Source organism: Triticum aestivum, chromosome 7D, assembly GCF_018294505.1.
Source record: "Triticum aestivum cultivar Chinese Spring chromosome 7D, IWGSC CS RefSeq v2.1, whole genome shotgun sequence".
Lineage (NCBI taxonomy): Eukaryota > Viridiplantae > Streptophyta > Magnoliopsida > Poales > Poaceae > Triticum > Triticum aestivum.
Window position 1 is genome coordinate 399,126,225 of NC_057814.1, and position 6,396 is coordinate 399,132,620.

The following is a 6,396-nucleotide window of genomic DNA, read 5'->3' on the forward strand; positions in this document are numbered from 1 at the left end:
GTTGCTCCACTAACGTACTCCTTCCTCCTATATATACCTACGTACCCCCAAACTACCAGATACGGAGCCAAAAACCTAATTCCACTGCCGCAACCTTCTGTACCCGTGAGATCCCATCTTCGGGCCTATTCCGGAGCTCCGCCGAAGGGGCATCGATCACGGAGGGCTTCTACATCAACACCATCGCTTCTCCGATGATGTGTGAGTAGTTTACCTCAGACCTTCGGGTCCATAGTTATTAGCTAGATGGATTCTTCTCTCTTTTTGGATCTCAATACAATGTTCTCCCCCTCTCTCGTGGATATCTATTCGATATAATCTTCTTTTGCGGTGTGTTTGTTGAGACCGATGAATTGTGGGTTTATGATCAAGTTTATCTATGAACAATATTTGAATCTTCTGAATTCTTTTATGTATGATTGGTTATCTTTGCAAGTCTCTTCAAATTATCAGTTTGGTTTGGCCTACTAGATTGATCTTTCTTGCAATAGGAGAAGTGCTTAGCTTTGGGTTCAATCTTGCGGTGTCCTTTCCCAGTGACAGTAGGGGCAGCAAGGCACGTATTGTATTGTTGCCATCGAGGATAACAAGATGGGGTTTATATCATGTAACATGAGTTTATCCCTCTACATCATGTCATCTTGCTTAAAGCATTACTCTGTTCTTATGAACTTAATACTCTAGATGCATGCTGGATAGTGGTCGATGTGTGGAGTAATAGTAGTAGATGCAGGCAGGAGTCGGTCTACTTGTCTCGGACGTGATGCCTATATACATGATCATACCTAGATATTCTCATAACTATGCTCAATTCTGTCAATTGCTCAACAGTAATTTGTTCACCCACCGTAAATACTTATGCTCTTGAGAGAAGCCACTAGTGAAACCTATGGCCCCGGGGTCTATTTTCCATCATATTAATCTCCCTACAACAAGCTATTTCTGGCGCCGTTTTTATTTTACTTTCTTTACTTTGCATCTTTATCATAAAAATACCAAAAATATTATATTATCATATCTATCAGATCTCACTCTCGTAAGTGGCGTGTAGGGATTGACAACCCCTTATCGCATTGGTTGTGAGGATTTATTTGTTTGTGTAGGTGCGAGGGACTCGTGCGTGGCCTCCTACTGGATTGATACCTTGGTTCTCAAAAACTGAGGGAAATACTTACGCTACTTTGCTGCATCACCCTTTCCTCTTCAAGGGAAACCCAACGCGGTGCTCAAGAGGTAGCACTGCAGAGCAGGTGCTCCATAGCCTTCTTTGAGATGCCAACGTCGACGAGGTCGAGCTGTTTGATTTGAGGGAGAAGAAGGGCGGGCGCGACATTAATCTGGGGGAAAATATCAGGAGCTGAAGCTGGCGCGGCACGGTGTTGGCGTGAGGCGGAGCGCGAACGACGGCAGAGAGCGACATCGTCCAGCTTCAAACCTGAGCTCCTCGAGCTGATCTAGGGCGGGGGATAAGAACCACTCGTCAAACTTGGCTTGGACCTTGCATTTGGTACTAAACATGCGGATGTCAAGGCGTCTGGCTGGCCCAGGGTGCGATGAAAGGATCTTGGAGACTGCGGCCATGCGTTTGGAATCCCCGTCGCAGAGGCAGCTGTCGATGGTGAGGTTGAGGGGGACGCGGTGCTAGAGGGGGCGCCACCACCGGGAGAGCAGGGTGGTCCGCACAGCAGATTTGGTGGGGAGGAGGCCGATGATGACGAGCAACATGTCATCGGGGAGGCTGCTGATGAAGTCCAGGCTCGCCGGATGCGGTTTTGGCTCGAGCCGCCTATGCTTGTTGGCTGCCTTGTCGTCCATCTCAGCCGGCGGCAACGCCGGCGTACACGTGTGCTTGGTGTGTATTGTGTGCTGGGTGTGTGCGAGTGCGTCCTTGTGTGCATGCCGCCGCGCAGTGGTGAAGTGTGCGTGAGTGCGTCCTTCACGTGGAAAAAGTGTGCCCTCAATTTACTAGCGTGCGGGGTGCTACCGCGAGTGTTTTCAACTTTTGTTACTTCACCGCGTGTCAGATGGGCCTCTAGTTTACTTATTTTCACCCACTTCCACATGGGCCAGCACACGAATATAGAGAACACGAGCTGACAAGGTAGCATGTGGAATGGTTGACCGGTCAACTAAACAATATACGGAGCTATATGCTGACACAGTGACCATATAATCCCTCGGTATAGAGAGATCGAGTGAGAGGGGAGGCCCGTGAGAGATAGTAGAGAGAGAGAAAAGAGCTACTTCCTCTGTTCGATAATGTAGTGCATGTATTTTTTTAAGTCAAACTTTTGAAACTTTGACCAAGTCTATAAAGAAATTACTTATATCTACAATACCAAAGATAAATGATAGTATGAAGTAAGTACATGTTGTGATGAATCTAATGATCATTCCAGATGTAAATGTTTTTCTCCACATATACCTGGTCAAACTTTTCTGAGGTTTGACTTTTCAAAACATCCATATGTTTATGGACGTGAGAGAGTACCTAACTAGAGATAGAGAGAGTGAAATAGAAAGAGTGAGTGAAAAATGTGTGTGTGTGTGTGTGTGTGAAAGAGACATGGAAAACACACGATAAAGTATAGAAAAAGTGTGTGTGTCTTATGCAAACATATCACACATGCATCTTCGACAGCGGAAGCGAGGTGAGGAGATAGTGTGTGGTTGTTTGCAACCGAGAGAAAAGGACCCCTAGCACGTGGCCAAGAGAGGTATGACAAACAAGGGAGAGAGGTCGAGAGAGATGTGTGGAGAAAATGCAGACATGGGGAGGAGAGAGAGTGTATGTTTGTGACAGAGAGATCCCCTGGAGATCGTGATGGGACTACATGGGTGGGAGATCGAGTGACAGGGTGTGTGCACGATAGAAGATACCCCGAGAGATATCGAGGTAGAGTTATGGATGGAAGGAGACAATACATGTGTTCCTGATGGCTAGTGAGAGATAGTTATACTTAGGGGGGAGTGCGTGTACCTATGATGGAGTGAGGGATTATGGTACTTAAGGGGGGTGTCACATAGAGAGAACAAGGGCGGGGAGTGAGGGAGTCCTGGATTAGGGGGTCCTCGGGCAGCCGGACTATATCCTTTGGCCGGACTGTTGGACTATGAAGATACAAGATTGAAGACTTCGTCTCATGTCCGGGTGGGACTCTCCTTTGCGTGGAAGGCAAGCTTGGCAATTCGGATATGTAGATCTCCTCCCTTGTAACCGACTCTGTGTAACCCTAGCCCCCTCCGGTGTCTATATAAACCGGAGGGTTTAGTCCGTAGGACGAGAACAATCATAATCATAGGCTAGCTTTTAGGGTTTAGCCTCAACGATCTCGTGGTAGATCAACTCTTGTAATACTCATATCATCAAGATCAATCAAGCAGGAAGTAGGGTATTACCTCCATCGAGAGGGCCCGAACCTGGGTAAACATTGTGTCCCCCGTCTCCTGTTACCATCCGCCTTAGACGCACAGTTCGGGACCCCCTACCCGAGATCCGCCAGTTTTGACACCGACATTGGTGCTTTCATTGAGAGTTCCACTGTGCCGTCACCATAAGGCTTGATGGCTCCTTCGATCATCGGCAACGATGCGATCCAGGGTGAGGTTTTTTCCTCCGGACAGATCTTTGTATTTGGCGGCTTCGCACTGCGGGCCAACTCGCTTGGCCATCTGGAGCAGATCGAGAGCTACGCCCCTGGCCGTCAGGTCAGGTTTGGAAACTTAAATTATACCGCCGACATCCGCGGAGACTTGGTCTTTGACGGATTCGAGCTCATGTCAGGTGCGCCGCACAGTCACGACGAGCATGACTTAGCTCTGCCGTCGGACGGTGTTCGGGAGATCACACTTGTGGCTACTCCGGCCCTCAATCTAGAGCAGATTGCGCCGCCCGTGGACGGGTGGATGGACCCCGCCAGGAGGCCGCACGCCCGGCGGCGATAGAGCCGAATGCTGACTTTACCTCATACGAGACCTGTGTTGCTGGATCCTTGGATTCGTCCCCGGCCACGGGCTCCGAACCGCCTGCGTCCGTGCCTATCGAATCTGATTGGGCACCGATCATGGAGTTTTCATCCGCGGATATCTTTCAGCACTCGCCCTTGGGCGATGTGCTAAATTCATTAAGGTCTCTCTCCTTGTCAGGAGGCCCTTGGCCGAACTATGTCCGGCTCGAGTGGGAAGCGGACGACGAAGAAATTCGTTCCCCATCCACTACCCACTTAATAGCCACTATCGACGACTTAACCGACATGCTCGATTTCGACTCCGAAGACATCGACGGTATGGACGACGATGCAGGAGAAGAACAGGAACCACCGCCCACAGGGCGCTGGACAGCCACTTCATCGCACGATATATATATATATATGGTGGATACACCCAAAGAAAACAATGACGAGGAACGGAAGGATGCAGCAAAGGATAGTTCCCTCGAGAAGCAACCAAAGCGACGGCGTAGGCGCCGCTCCAAACCCCGCCTCGGTAAAAACAGCGATAACAACGCAAGAAAGAATAATACCCCGGTCGACTCCAAAGGAAACGACGACCACATGGACCCAGCGACAGAGCAGGATGAACCAGCGGACGGCGAACATAGTACGGAGCCACTATCCGATCACGGCAACATCGAGGGTAAAGCTAATCAACCTATCTCTAGAGAGGAGAACAGTCCGGACGACGATGCACACATCATCCCGGAAAGGCACTTGGAGCAAGAGAACCTCCATAGAAGGCTTATTGCCACTGCGAGGAGTCTAAAGAAGCAGAAGCTAAGGCTTAAGGCCGCGCAAAATACACTCAACAGCAGATGGAACAAAGTGCTCGACACTGAAGAAAAGTACGGTGGCAGTCGCCACACAAAGAGCTATCCAAAGCGCAAGCTGCTGCCTGAATTCGATGACGAGGCTTTAGAGCCTATACAGCCAAAAAATAAAATGACCGATCAGCCGGATCGACCACCCCGTGGCCGCGATAGGGCGGCTAACGATGTCGCACATAAGTCAGCACACGAGGACTTGCACCACAAAGCCGGTATGACCAGGTCCATCTATGGATGTAGGAAGCACGCTCCGGCACAGAATCAAAACCGAACACTACAACCGTCAGAACACCATGACACATCCAAATACAGGGGTGCCGCGCACCCCCTATGCTTCACCGATGAGGTGCTGGATCACGAATTTCCCGAGGGATTCAAACCCGTGAACATAGAGGCATACGACGGAACGACAGACCCTGGGGTCTGGATTGAGGACTTTATCCTTCATATCCACATGGCTCATGGAGATGACCTCCACGCCATCAAATACTTGCCCCTCAAGTTGAAAGGACCAGCTCGGCACTGGCTGAAGAGCCTCCCCGAAAACTCAATTGGAAGTTAGGAAGAGCTAGAGGATACTTTTCGGGCTAATTTTCAAGGGACCTATGTCCGACCTCCGGATGCAGACGATTTAAGTCATATAATTCAACAGCCCGGAGAGTCAGCCCGAAAGCTTTGGAATAGATTCCTCACTAAGAAGAATCAAATTGTCGAATGCCCGGACGCCGAAGCCTTAGCGGCTTTCAAACACAGTATCCGGGATGAATGGCTCGCCAGACACCTCGGCCAGGAAAAACCGAGGACAATGGCAGCCCTAACAAGCCTTATGACCCGCTTTTGCGCGGGCGAAGATAGTTGGCTGGCCCATAGTGGCACCAGCGACCCAGGCACATTCGAAGTCAGGGATGGCAATAGAAAACCACGACGCAATAAAAGTAAGCATCGAAACAATCAAGATAGCCCAGACAACACGGCGGTAAACGCCGGATTCAGGGGCTCTCGACCCGGTCAACGGAAAAAGCCATTTAAAGGCAGCAGAGATGGACCATCCAGCCTAAACAAGATTCTAGACAGATTATGTCAGATTCATGGCACCTCCAACAAACCTGCAAATCACACCAACAGAGAATGCTGGGTCTTCAAGCAGGCCGTCAAGCTAAACGCCGAACATAAGGGGAGGGAGACACCAAGTGAGGACGAAGATGAGCCTCGCCAGCAAAACACTGGGGGACAGAAAAAATTCCCACCAGAGGTCAAAATAGTGAACATGATTCACGTAACGAAGAGGAGGAGCAAATGCGCACTCCGAGACGTATGCGCCATGGAGCCCGTCACCCCCAAGTTCAACCCTTGGTCGGCCTGCCCGATCACTTTTGATCGCATGGATCACCCGACTAGTATCCGAGACGGAGGATCGGCTGTCTTGGTACTAGACCCAATAATTAACGGATACCATCTCACCCGAGTCCTTATGGACGGCGGCAGTAGTCTTAATCTGATATATCAGGACACAGCCCGCAAAATGGGGATAGACCCAGCAAGAATCAGCCAAATCAATACTACCTTTAAAGGAG